The 14785-nt window shown below is 36.3% G+C and overlaps 1 long non-coding RNA gene across 4 annotated transcripts in view; it reads left to right on the plus strand.

Annotated features, from left to right (window-relative positions):
- Nucleotides 1-1900: 1900 nt before the first annotated feature.
- Nucleotides 1901-14785, plus strand: part of LOC125326704 — a 39454-nt gene continuing 26569 nt past the window's right edge. For 2 of the 4 annotated variants that reach the window (XR_007203952.1, XR_007203954.1), the window contains exons 1-4: nt 1901-2310; nt 6731-6868; nt 12284-12363; nt 13184-13365. This is a non-coding gene — a long non-coding RNA (uncharacterized LOC125326704). Of the gene's footprint in view, nt 2311-6730; nt 6869-12283; nt 12364-13183; nt 13422-14785 lie in introns of all 4 variants that reach the window. The other 2 variants (XR_007203953.1, XR_007203955.1) reach the window with 2 other exon arrangements.

Raw genomic sequence — 14785 nt, forward strand, 5'->3', positions numbered from 1 at the left:
TGTGCATGTCAAGGAATTGTTCTTCCTCCCTTTGGGATAATTTTCTGATATTCATTAACTTGCTTTTGCACCTACCTCTTTCTTCATTTGTCCACAGCTCTACATAACACCCAAATTTACTATATATGTTGCCTTGTACTTATATTGATATTTCTTTGTTCCCTTTGTTGTCCCTAAAGCCAGGTGTGTCCAGGTCTAGGTGTGCACGGGGAGTTGTTTACAGCCAAGGGATCTCCCATGCCTGCACTCTGTGCTGTGTTCTGTGTCCCCATGTCCCAAGGCTGACCTCTTGTGTTTCTCTGCACTACCTCAGTGCATCAGGGCCTTTAATATCCCACACTATGCAGAATAACTTGTTGCTGCTGGCTGCAGTTTTTGGACATTTGTACAGCTTGTGGGTAGCTGGAGGACAGCACTAACACAGTACAGTGTAGGTGTAGGAATAGAAAAGAAGCTGCATGCCTGAGGTAGATAGTGTGCATTTTTGTTACACATCTTCACAGCCTAGTGCTTGGGCGTCATCAGCCCATATACCAGGCAAAACTGCATTGAATGTTTGACAGATATTTTAATGGAGGGCAGCACAAAAAGGCTGAGGGGACCTGCTGTAGGCATTATACACATTGGTGAGTATAATATACGAGTCTGTAACCAAAGGGAGGGGAAAGCACGCACTCCGCTCCAGAGTACTCACACAAAAGAATTTACAGCACACAAAAGTGATCGTATACACCAAGACATTTATGTCAAGGCAAGATTTAATTTTGCAGTCTCAGTGATGTATACAAAGATTGAAAGAAGACTGAGAGAAAAGGATGAGCTTAGACTCGGTGTTTGAGTCATAAACATTAATACTGTGATTTACCAGTATCTGGTCTTTAAGGTTAGGTACTTAAGTACATGTTTTCTTGGTCTGTGTCTCTTAATTTTTTTTCACAATTTTTTTCCATCAGTGATTTAAGGACCTATACTGGCTTTGAAACCCCTACCATAGAGTGAAAACCAGAAATCTTTAAGAATACTTAAAAAATAACCTGAATGACTATTCATTTTAGAGACCACAGTGATTCTTGTAAGGTTTTAATCTCTTGTGTAACTAGGGATGGCATACACTATGAGTTCTTGTATTTGGATAATAAGGAATTATTTAAGGGTTAACAAAAATTGAAAGTAAAATTAATGATCTAATGTAGAATTATAGAAGATAGGAAACAATGCCTAAGCTCAAATTACTGTTTTGACTAAGGCAGATTCTAAAATCCTTCAAATTTGTGATCTCAAAGAAAGAAAACAAATTAAGAACCTATTCCACCTTTATTTTTAATCTGCTTATACCCTTAGGTATAATCTTCCTTGCGTTGTTTTGGTTTTAAATATTGATAGATATCCTAGTGATTTGGAATTAAATACTGCTGCTTAAAAAACCCCATAGCTTTGTCTTAGTCCAGATAGCGTTGCTGATATTAACATTGCATTCTTTATAAAGCTACATATTGATTTAGAAAAAGTGGAAGGAAGCAACACAAATTCCAATTCTTTCTTTCAGTCTTGAGCACTCCTTCTACCTGCTAAAGTCAACAAAAATGTTCCTCTTTACTTGCAGGAAGCTAAAGTGGAGTTAAGGCTGGAAAAACACGGAATGTTTTTGTGCAGCCTTTCTTTCATCTGTCACGTAAGTGATTGTGTCAGTGACACCTAAACAGGAAACTACATGCCCAGTAAACACCCACATTTTCTCAAAAGCATGAAACAGAAGAAATTTGTGTGAGAAGGCTCATGATCTTCAAAGAGCCTAATAAGAGAAAGGCTTCAAAAGTGCTTTTTCATTATGACTGCTCGAAACCTGAAAAACTCCAAAAATGCCTCGTCATTTTGTCTGCTTATCATTATACAGGCAATTTGGACCGTGGGTAGCCCGCCTAGAGGCCCATATAAAGGAAGGCGAAACGGGTGCAAGTCGGAGAGAAAAGCGAAGGGCAGAGTCCCTGACCTTTGCCTTCCCCCCCCTCCACCACCACCATCGCCCTGCTACGAGACACTCTGAGGCCTCCGGGAGCTGATACTGCCCGCCTGAGGAGAACCCCCCTGGTCCTGCACCCCGGACCGGAGTCACGGGTGAGTTGTAGATCCCCTACCCGTGCTGAGAGCACCGTGAGTGGGCCAAGGCTCGGCTGCAGCGAGCGGGCACCGCGCCTGACACTCGGAGGACGGGCGGCCGCATTGCAGCCAAAGTGCTCCCGAGATCGGAGAAGGCAGATCAGACGCTTCAAACGGCTTCGCTCCCCCCACCCCATCTCGGCGGCACTAAAGGTAGCACAGTGTGCTGGTGACCTATCCTATGCTTTTCAAGTAACCTCGGCTTTTTCTAACTTTTCTCTACTTTTCTCTTTCCTTCTCTTTTCCTCTTTCACTATTAAATAAAATACATCAATTTTTTGGCATCAACATTTAATCTCGTTAGGTTTTAATCTCGTTTCTGGGAATATTTTGAAGCTTCTAAGTTCTTTCTGGTTTATGCAGAGACTTAGCTTTCTTTGTTTTTCTGGGTTTAAACCGGATCGTAACAGATCTGTCACACTTTAAACTTCTGAACTGGTAATTGGAGTATTTCTGCTGCAGACAACCTCTTTTCCTAAGATTGTGAGTATTTGGGATGTTTGTTTAAAACTTTCTACTATATATTGCAAAATAGCTTCAATTGCAGAGTCAAAAGCTTTTGATTCTTTAATGTACTTCATTTTGTCTAGCTCTTTACAGTAATTCTGCTACTGTCTTTCTAAAACTGATGGTCAGTGCTTCAGGGCAAACATTTGTGGCCTCTTAGTTACATTGAGGCAACCAGAAGAGTTTGAGATAATTGGCTGAAAACATTATGACAAATGGGGCTGGTGATAGCTTCACTATCAGGTCGAGATTATCAGTATTTTGGGGCCAATTTAAAGTTAAGACAGTTGGAGATCTCCTGTATTAACGATCTGCATTTGGTTACAGACATTAATGAGAAATCTTTATCTATCAGGTGAAACTCGCAAACACATTTGCCCCTGCTGTTTGAAAACAGCAAGAAATGACTGATAAGAGTTGGGAGGAGTTTGCTGGCCTTTTGAATATGTGCTAATGGAACATTTATTTCATATTTGCCCTTTTTTCCCCAAAATATATTTATTTGCACTCTAGGAATAAACTTCTATGGTATCTGCATGGTACCTGCTATCTGCAACAGCTGCACTGTAACAAAGGTTTGTATCTTGAAATCAGAGAGGCCTTTGCAGCTTTCACTTGAGAAAAAGGCTCTGATTGAGCACTGACAAATTTTTTCTCTCTACATCAGTCATAGAGGGTGATATGCAATGGGGGTCTTTTTGGTCTTGTTAAAAAATTGTTGATTTTTTGCCAAAAGGTGGGGAATTAAATCAGGTAGTCTGGAAAGGACCATGTCATAGAATTGGAATTTTTGAGGTTAAAAAAACCCCTCTAAGATCATTGAACCCAACCATTAACCCAGCACTGCAAAGCCCACCACTAAGCCACGTCCCTAAGTGCCACATATCTATGTATTTTAAATATCATCGTGGATGGTGACTCCACCACATCCCTAGGCAGCCTCTTCCAATCCTTGACAACCCTTTCAATGATTAATTTTTTCTTAATATCTAATCTAAACCTATATGGTGCAATTTGAGGCTGTTTCCTCTCATTCTATCACTTCACAACTTTATTTTTAATTTGAAAATGTTTAATTATTTCTTATAAATAAGAAAATTATAGAAGTCCCATTTTAAAAGGGAAATACCCTTAACCAAAATAATTTTAATCAATTTACCCACAATGAAATAATGACATATTGGAGAACAGTATTTTGCTGCTTCAATGTGGTTTAACTTTATATTCAGATACTCCTTTACTTTCTATGTTGTTTAAAATACCTACCTTTTAACTGTTGCTCTTCTGTTACCTTTGCACTTTAAAACCCGATTCTGCTCAAATTGAACCAGCTCAAAGACCTGAGTTCTGCAGTTTTTACTGAGCACCTGAAATACTGGAAAGGAAAACTTAAGCTTGGACTGAGTATATGCTATTTAAGTTACTTAAATAGCTTAGGTTTATTAATAGCTTAGGTTTCCTCTCTCTTCTGCTATATTTAATCAAAAAAGTTTCTCATTAAAGTGTGACAGTGCTTTATATTGCCTGTACATAAAACCTCCATGGTTATTATACAAAAAGAAAAGGCAAATGACAGTTGGTGTCAACACTAAACAGCTTGGGGAAAACTATTTCCTCAATACGTATGTAATTTAATTGAAATGCAATATTTCATGAATATTAGAAAGTGAGGGTTTATTAAGAATGGCAAGGAAAGTGAAAGCATGACTGTTTAGAGTAACAAGCAGCACAAATTTATTCATTCAATACATCACTGAATTATTTAAAACTCAGCAAAGCACAAGGTCATGGAATAATTTTGGCAAGTACGCACTTTTGCGTGATGCATTTCCATAATTCCACTACATCTATAAAGTTAATCACAGCTTTGGCATGCAAGCCTGCTTCATGTACTAAGCTGAGCCAGAGAAAGGCTCTGAATTAAAACTTAGGAACAAACCAAACAACTGACACTACAAATGATTTGTGATAGTTGAAAGCAGATGTGAGCTCCATAATGCTAGCAATTCTTACAAATATTTCATTTACTAAATCCTATATTTACTTGCAATACACATTTACAAGTGAAAACCTGTCATTGGTCTGGAGACATATCCAAATTAGTATGCACACACACAGTTTGGTGTCACAAGTCTTCTTGCGGACGTAATCATTCTGTAACAAGTGAGAGCTGACAAGAGGTGTCCTTTGGACCATGGGGACGAGAGTGGTTGAGATATCCTTGGAAAAAATCCATGGAAATTTAGTCAATTTTCTATTGTGGGAATTAGTACTCACCTGTCCTGAGTGCAGACTGACTGCTAACAACTCCTGCAGACTACTAAACCAGAGGGGCTCAATGTATGCAATTTTCAGAATTGCATTGTCATTTCTATGCTCCCAGAATGACAATGATATGTGGGAATTGCATAAGGCTTAAGGCTTCTTCTCAGAGTGTATTTGAGATTCTAAGACAAAACTGAGGGTATTTTGAATTTTGCAATTGAGTTTTTGCCTTCAGGATTTTGCATCCTGTTTCCATCTGCCTCCATCAATTGATGAAGGCATGAGTTTGAGTATGATTTCAAGGACTCCCATAATCACGATCATGCAGTACTAGCTTGAAGACAGTCTGTTTTATATGGACTCTGATATATAGCTAATTTGTATCTAAGTAGCATTATAATTGTCTTGATAAATGTGTCTGAATTCTAGGAAGAGGATTTACTAATATAACAAAAAGCAATCTACACACAGTAATATCATTTTCCTCTGTGCATGTTTTGAAAGACCTCTATGCTAGCTTGGAGCTGCTGAATGTATTTGTTGTTTCCCCTACACTGCGTTCACAGACACACAGTAAGTTATGGATCAACCAGACTTTCAAAGAAGAACATGATTTTCATTTGAAGGCTTGGTGGACCTAATTTTAATTTTCAATAATTTGCTCAATTTATTTATTGTTCAGCTCAGCTTTTTACAAATTAGTCTTGAAATAGATGTAATTTATCTCAATAGACTCTAAGACAAGTGCAGAAGTGACATGAAAGATACAGCATCTAAATTTTGAATATTTGCAATATACTGAGCGTATTTTTTCAGCACCTTTTATCTTAATTGTTTGATTGTATTTAAAGAAGAATGAAATATTTAAAGTTGCAATTTTTAAAACAGTACCCTGGTTCTATACAGATTGTTTATTATTTGATTGACTTCCGAAGAATTCTCAGTTCTACTTTTCAAAAAGTAAGTATTTTAATCTTGGTACCCTGTTCTGCCCTTAAAGTGGCAGTCAGTGAGTTTCTGCTGAGGTAATGCATATAGGTAACTTATCCAATCACTTTACTGCCTTTAAGAGGAATTGCCTTATAAATAGTTTTGGACCTCTCTGATTAATAAGAAAAATCAATGAGATTTTTATTTTGTATGTAGATCCCAAAAACTGTATTGTATATAAAATTGCAAATGTTTTAATAGTTACAAATTGATAATCAAATCTGGAAATAATTAACATCTTTAGAAATTGCTGAAAGTTTCCTTTTGTTGTTAAATCTTGAAATAGTTTTCTTGCTGGAGAAGAAAACAGGTAAAATGCTAGAAAGTTAAGAAGAGCTTTAGAGTATTTATTGAAAATAATAAGCAGTCATTTCTTTCACATTTTTGCATGTATTTGCATGTATTGAACATTGTCACTCAAGAAAATAAATACATTAGTCAATAACTTTAAGTGTTTTGTGTGTTGACTTCATTATAAATTTCATATCACTATAAATTTGCCATTTATTCAAAACTGAAATAGAAACTGCTTGAGCACAGTGTCAAACGGCAAGAAGTTGCCATTTGATTTGGTGAATTTGTCCAGAGACAAGCTATTCATATTCATCAGTTTCTAACTAGTTCTACAGAGGACAAGTTGCAAAATGACTTATAACCCTGCAGATGATTATATTTGTGTAAGCAGAGAAGATACATACCAATGATCTAAAAGGCTTGCCTTAATATTTTAAGGATATTAAAGGATATTTAATATTTTAGGATATTTGATATTTCAAGGTGTTACCAGTTTTATCAGAAATTATATATTCAGTTCCAGGGCCCTATTTTCAGAAGCCAGCAGGACTGGATTTATTAGACCCTGCTGCACACAGAATGTCCTGAGTTGGATTCCCTTTGGATGAAGATTCACTGGGAGGTAACTCTTGTGGCCACATCAGTGTATGCACAGGTGGGGGAAAAAAAACCAGCAAAAAACATCTTTGCATTTTTAGTTTCTAATTTTAACATTTAGAACTAAGAAAAACAACCTGTACAATTGAAACTCGATATTGGCAGTCCAAAGAGTATTGTTGGAGCTCTAGCATGATTTTTAGTAGGAATTATTTGTGTCTTAGAAATGTCAAAAGTGCAACTGTGTCAGATCTTTGGAAGGGTTAAATGGATATAATCTTTTGTCTAAATCTGTGATCAGTTTATTGAAGATGATAGCTGAGCACCTTACGCATACAGTTCCATATCATGATAAAGAAGAATATTCGGTAAGATAATACCCATGTATTATATTATTTTTCTCCCTGTCAATCTAATCAAAACATCAGCACTTTTGAAAGGCTTGGCAGTGTTGTTCTAAGTACCACGGTCACAACAATTAGTATGTTTATTGTATCATATCATTCTGGTTTAAGACACATGAATAACAATTATAGAAAATTATTATTAAAAAAAAGTCACTATATAAAACCTCACTCAACGTTGGAAGACAAAGCTCAACAAAATTCTGTGGAACATAAAAAGAGTTAGTCTTGATTGATCCTTAACTGCATTACATGTGTGCCTTATTTGTCGGCATTTAAAAATACTGATTTGGAACTTTATGAGAGGACAGCAAACATCTTCTGTTAGCTTTCAGCCTAACAGTTTGTTGTTTCCTTTCTGTATTAATTTAGCTGTAAGTACAAAGAAACTGTCACTCTGATGTGACATTCTGACTTCAGATGTTAGAAAAACAGCAAATTATGTCTACCAAATATGCAGAGCGTTTAGATAATGCATAAGTTATGCATTATCTCAAGACAGGTTCTTTTAACTGTGTGGTTTCAATAGGAAATCTCACTGCAAAGACAGCTCTATAAGAATCTAATATATAAATCATGGTTATCTGATTTTATTTCCCCTTTTACTCATGAGTCTTGCAAGCCAGTTTGCAGGAAAGGGATCTTTCAGATAAAAGATCTGAAAAGGTTTTATTGTTTTTCTAAATTACTCTTCGGCTATGCTTAAGGGAGTTTGTCTTATCCTTAAGCAACTGGTTTGATGTTGTTCCCTGAAAGTTCTGCTAAAGTGGTTCTTGTGACCACTTTAGTGACCTAACAGATAATAGTGCTGGGGTTTTGAGATGCCTGTTCTTCTCACCCATAATTCAAGCAGTCTTAGGAGGAGCACAAACTGTGCTTTTAATGTATTTAGTGAAAGCCTCTTTTTAAAGGTGAATCACAAACAGTCCAGATACTCTATCTCAGATCATATCACCAGCAATTTATTTGTGTGTCTTCCTAACAGTAATTACCACTGTAGCAATTAACCCAGATAACCACCCTCCAGAATCAAAGCTGTGTTCTGTTAGCTCCATTTACCTGTTTTTCCAGGCTCTGCAGATCCCCAGATAAAAGAAAAACACAAAGAGAAAGAATAATAGGGCTGGTCTCAGAGGAGAAATCATCATTGTCCTTCAAAACCAGACTTTGGGTGACAAGGATGGTAGATTTTTCTACAGAGCTGTACCACCTGTGCTCAGGTACAGGCCCTCTGAGTGGGCTATTGATGGCACAGGTCTGAAAAACCTGTCACTACTTTGAACTGATAATGCTGGAACAGAAGCCCCTGTAGATTACTTTGATCTCAGACTCCTGGAAAATGAATTCCTTTGGGGAATGGAACTTGCTGCCTCCCTTGCCACAGAAGTGAAGTTTTTCCCCAGAAGGGTCATGTTTCTTAAGATTCGTTCACATGTTTTTACGGAGCCTTGCCCACAGAGCTGCCATTCCCATGGATAATGACCAAGGAGTACTTCTGGGAGTGAAGTTGTGAAATACTGGGAACTTCTGGGGAAACACAGCAGTTCTGTTACTGAATGATGGACAGGTCCATGGACTTCACTGTCTAATCTGAAGAATGTTCCTGTAAAGGCTTGTAAGCAACTTCACAACAGAACAAAGGTGTGATTTTAGAGTATTGAATGCAATGCAATCCTCAGTGTGCCTGTATATTAAATATGACATCTAGTGAATGCTGCTATATTTAGTTCTGCAACAAAATCCTACACATTAGTGAAAACAAGCAATAGATTAATAGATTTTATGGTTTTGTGCCAGCACAGAGTTGTTTTGCACATAGGTTTGCTGGACTCTATGATATTATTAAAAGCTGCTCATGTTAAATGCCTCTCCAGATATTCTGAAGCTACAGATATTTCTGTGAGATAAAATATTACAAGAACAAAACAGGGATAGAGGCTAGTCTTGCTTGTTAAAATGTTATGGAAGATTAAGCTGTGAAAATCCTTTCTGTGACCTTGCTTTATGAATAAAACACTGCTTATTCCACTGGTGGGTGAAATTAGAAAATGCAGAACAAAGTAAAATGACAGCTATCGGTCCTTATGAAGTTATGTCCCCGTTGCAAGCTCTGTGGGACAAATTGTAAACCATGTTATCCAAATGAAGACCATTTCAATTCTAATCACCACTATTAATATGCAAATTTTCTAAATAAAAATATTCCCACTACAGTAAAGTACACATTTACTTCGGAAAGTAACAGACATCCCATTTTTTAAAACTTATTTTTACCACTTGTACCTCAAAGGCCCTACATTATAGTCCTTACGCTTACTAGTAGTTTTAAAAATAGATTGATTTCTCCCTGAGCCTGTCAATGACACTGCTTTAGTCAGCAAGATTTTGGATTCCCATTAGTGCTCTATTTCCCTCCTTAGGGATCTATGACCTCCTTGGCACTTGCTGCTCTCTGTTTGTGGCTCCCCATTAGGCACTACATTGTGCTACCACTAGACCATGGTTCAAGTTTGGCTTATGATCATTTTACTCTCCATCATATGGATTTTATGTCATTACAAAGCATTAATGCTCTTAATATTTTCACCTTCTATATAGCTAAGCTAGTTCATTGTTCTGTGAATTTGTTTAGAGCTTGCTTCCTTGATGGGATTTGGGTATTCTCAAGAGCCAAATGGAAAGAAAGTGTATTTAAATGTCATGGGCACCCCAGTGGCTGCCACAATGCAGTGAAGGAATGTAAGGAAATGGAGTTATCTTTTACACCATTTTACCTGCAGCTCTGTTTATGGTGAATGGAGGTGATGGCATATCTGTATTTTAAGTGAGAGTATTGAACAGATGTATTACAACCTCATTATATGATATTCTAATAACCCTGTAATTGTTTTTAAAGGGACAATTGCCTTTCTTACTATTGTGTTACACAGAAAATTGAGACAAGCCACAGAGGAATTAGCTATTTTACTAAATACTGCTCTACGTGAAAATTCGCCACAAAAAACCCCAAAACTTTCAAAAAATACCCAAATTTTCTACTTTCTCTGCTCTATACAAACAAAAGTGAATCAGAGAGAACTAATCAAGGATATTGCTTCTCAAACAATCTGTCAATTTAATGTTTAACATAATAATATTTCATCAGAGACTGCGCTCCTGTTTTATTAGCATTAGCTACAATCTTGGAGTCTTAAAAATGTCTTAGGGTTTCTATGTCTGTGTCACCTAAGCATTTTACTTTGTTAATAAATTTAATAGCACTCCAAGCATGACATTTTTATTTTAGCTACAGTAAAGCTCTTCTGCAAAATCTGGGGGTTAAAGCTAATTGACCTTCTGTCTAGAACTATTCTTCAGCCCTTTCCTTTGTTAGAAAGGAAAATGGTGGTAAATACCTGGAAGATTCAACTGTAGGCTTGGGTAAATTTTCTAAATATCATTTCTTGAGGGCATTATAAAGTTATGCTGCCTAATGTAATGTAGATCAGTCAGCAAGATATTGTTGTTATCAATAATGGTGCCATCATATGCAGTATCTAAAAGATGTCTGATACACTTCCCACAGGAGTTAAAGAGGGCTATCAACAGTCATAGAAGAGAAAATATGATTTTTTTGTTGTTGTTGTTTTTTACACAATAGTTCTTGAAGATGTGCAAAAAGTGAAGATTTTTTAAAATTTGGCTTTTTATAAATTTAGATAATTTGTGAGATTACACAAACTACACAACAGCATTGAATTTGTGAAAACCTTTTTCTTCAACAACTTTCATCAACTTTGTCCCACAAATATGACAGTAACTGGAGGACCTGTAAGGGAGATTCAAGTGACTGTGAGAGTGGGTTTGAATCCTGAAGTGTTTCGGGCCAGATGTTACAAAACTGTGGCAGGGACTGAGCAATCTTTAAACTAGACCCATCTTCTAAGAAGTCTCTGAAAGCCCCTTTACCCTCAGTGTGTTCTCAAATATAAAACTGCATAGTAAGGAGTTAGTTTGGAACTATATAAAAGTCAACTTTACTAATAAAGTCTTCTCTGCACCTTTCTTCCTTTCTGTTCCCACATCTGAAGGTGTTCAGATGAACATGGTGAACAATGTTCACAGCATTGTTTTGTCTTCAAAGATTTTAACAGAGTAATAGAAAGATATTCATACAGATGCCAGAAAATTCCTTGCAGGTGCTGACATATGGATAGAATTTATCTCTCTGGGGTTTTTCACTAGGGGTCCTCATCCAAATACATACTCTCATCTAGAAATTACATTTTCAAATACTTATGGTTGCATCATTTTCAGGAAAAAGAAATAGTTATAAATCTCCATTGTACCTATAGGATTTTTTTACCAGTAATCACACCTTGGTGGCAGGAAGATAGAGACAAATATGTTATCAGTTATTATGTAAGTTACCAAAAGTCTTGAAGTAGAGAATTTCTTAGAGAAAATGCTTCAGCAGACTGGAAAATATATTTACTTCTCACTGGATTTTTGAAAATAATTTTGCCAATGGAATTTAGAACATAATAATAAGTTGATTCTTTTAACATTGAAAAAATATTTTATAGTATGAAATTAAAACCTCAGGAGGAAAAAAAGGGGATCTAAGCCATACTGGGATAAGACCATGCTTGATCTGGAGAACGTGCTTGAGGCATCCATCAGTTTGAGTCTTGCAGTGAGCTGGAGAAGTCAGCTGTATGCTGCTTCCTTCAATAGATCTGGTTAGCTGAATTCATGGCACACTGAGTCAGAACGAGCTCTCTTTCCTGCCCCCAAGAGGAAAGTTCAGAAGTTTGGCAAGCACTGTCTACCTAATACTAGAACAATACAATAACCTGTCTATGTAAATACTTAGTTGGAACTGGTATGAATAATATATAAACATAATTTCTTAAACTGGCTAACATGTATTATGAGCAGCAATTCCTTTTTTTCCTCCAGAACCACTTAGTGGGAGAAATGTCTGTGTGTTCACAAGCTTGACATGGTAAGAAGGATGTTTTAATTATTTTATTTTCATTTATTTTATCACCAAGTAAGAGTTGATGCCTTGTTTTTTTATGTTTCAGGGTTTTTTTTCATGAGCTGAAAAAGTGGGCAGCCTTTTTATATTATTGTACTGAGAGAAGGATCAAAAAGAAAGCAGTAGGTAAGGTCCTTGTTTAATATATGGCTGTAAAACACTGATTCCCTGTTAAATTCTGGCATTTGATAAGTATCATAATGGCTATTACTCATTAAAAATTATAATATTGCAGGAAAAATTAGTTCACTTAGCAGTTTTTAATAATACATTTGTAAATATGGATATTTTATAGTATCACTTAAATTCTTCTGAATTATCCAGAAGGTTCCAGGCTGTGTTGTGGAATTATCTCAAATTAAAAGATCTGAAAAGTTTCCAACTTACAAAGACAAAAAAAGTTGAAATGTTTTTTTCTCCGTTTATATCTGAATGAAAGTTGACTATTTCTATGTCATATACGTTATTCTACTTCTTAAATGATTGTATTTTCTACAGAAATGTTTTTGAAGTTAGAAGTACCAACCATGAGGTCCCTTGGCATCAATTAAAGCTATCTACTTGCTCTAGAATGTATGAAATGCACTAAAATTCATGTAGCTGTTCTTAGTGGGAGTTTGTAAAAAAGTAGATGTGACTGAGAAGAGTATTAGGTTTCTGTTGTGATATTTGATTAGGTGGAACTCTCTGTTCTTCTCCAAGAAATTGTACTCCTCCGTAAAGAAGAGACAATATCAGTAAATAATAGAAGTTGGAGAGAGAAACTGGGTGCTGTTTTGAGAGCATTTCTTGAGCTAGAAGAAGGGAAGGCAACCCTAGACAGAAGAGACTGTGTTAAACATTGGTGAAAGATGGTACCAGGTGTTTTCATGCCTCAACATGCAGGGGGGCTGAGGAGGATAAAAAAAGGTGTAAATGCCTTTGTTTGTCACTTCCTTATTACCAGATAAATTTCAGAAGCAGTCACCAACCCAGCTGAACTGTCACTTCAGCTCTGTACTTCAGGGGAGGGCTGCAAACATGAGGTGGTTGCCAGTCTGAGTGGAAGAGGAGCCAGTGGGAATTGGAGTGTCAGCACTCACAGGATCATCCTGCATTTGCTTCCCCTCATGGCCAGTAAAGTACTGTGTGAGTACCATAAACTCTTTCCTTGCAAGTTTCTGGTTTTGGAAGGAAGCTTTGAGGTAAGTGGAAAAACATCAATGAAGATATTTTGCTGCTGTCTGTCCTCAACAGGATTGTACCCCTGTGGAAGAAGATAAATTGGGGTGATAAATTCTGTGTCCTACAAGCTTCAGAGTGTAGAGTCTGTATCATACCAAATTAAGAAATACATTATAATTTCTTAATTTGAAAGCAGAAAGCCAATTTAACATAATATGCCAACCAGAGATAGCACGGGGAACCCATCAAAGCACTTCACAGAAAGCAAAGAAAAATAAATTTCCCTCCATGGCCAGTGTTTAAAATTATAAATCCAAAAGAAAAACATAGGAAAAAAAAAAAAGAGAGAACTAGTGAGACTTCAAAATCAGAAGAAAGAAAGAAGATTGAAAATAATTTGAGACTGCCTAAGGCAACCATTAAAAGCAATCAGACACAAAATATTTGTGGAAATGTGAAATATAACTTAAATTCACTGAGACAAATAGTTAAATTAATGTAATTGCTGAGGTAAGCATGAGAACACCATTTATAATTTGAAAATTCTTTGAGATCTTACTTTTAAATGAGTAAACTTCTCTAAACACAGAAGACGGTAAAAGTCATGTGTGATATGTATCATAACTCTATAAAATTACGACCAAAAACAATACAGAAGATACCAGTGAGGAAATTATGGAGAGAGCAATAGAAAATTACTTTTATTAAGTAAACATTTGTGTCTTTCTTAAGTCTTTGTGTAATTTTGTGAGGATCTGAATTATGCTAGCACAGATAACTTGTGAACTCGTACCTTGTAATCTGTACTCTTCAGTTATTACTAAACATAGTAAAAAGAAGGAATGATCAGTAGAGCTGTGAACAAAATTATTTGCCTGTCACACTAATTTTCCTCTACTTTAAAACTATTGCTAATCTGTGCCAGAGATGAAACAAAACTCTTTCAATTTTATCATTCAATAGTAGATAGCTATTTCCTTTTGAAATAGGACATTCTGGACTATAGGACACCTGATTCTGGGTCTTATTAAAGACAGTGGAAAATCTGAGCTGCTGCTCTGAAAGAGGAGAAACAGTCTTTTCAATATGAGTCCAGGTGCCCAGCATCTGAAAGCTCTCCACTTTTTTTTTCACCTTTTCCCAGGAAATACTCAGCTGTCAAAAGCATTAAGTCAACAAGAATCAACCAACATTTCACAGCAACAAGTAGTGGGGTGCTCTTATATGGTGGCAAATGTGAGATATTTCAAGTTAACAGAAAATTTTCTCATTACCCAGTTGATTTTTTTCTAGTGGAAAAATTACTGGGTTTGCAAGGAAATGCAATCCCATGTCTAGTTACGAATTTGAAGCTTAAACTCTCAGAAATATTTATCATGTGAAA

This window comes from Corvus hawaiiensis, chromosome 5 (assembly GCF_020740725.1).
Source record: "Corvus hawaiiensis isolate bCorHaw1 chromosome 5, bCorHaw1.pri.cur, whole genome shotgun sequence".
Lineage (NCBI taxonomy): Eukaryota > Metazoa > Chordata > Aves > Passeriformes > Corvidae > Corvus > Corvus hawaiiensis.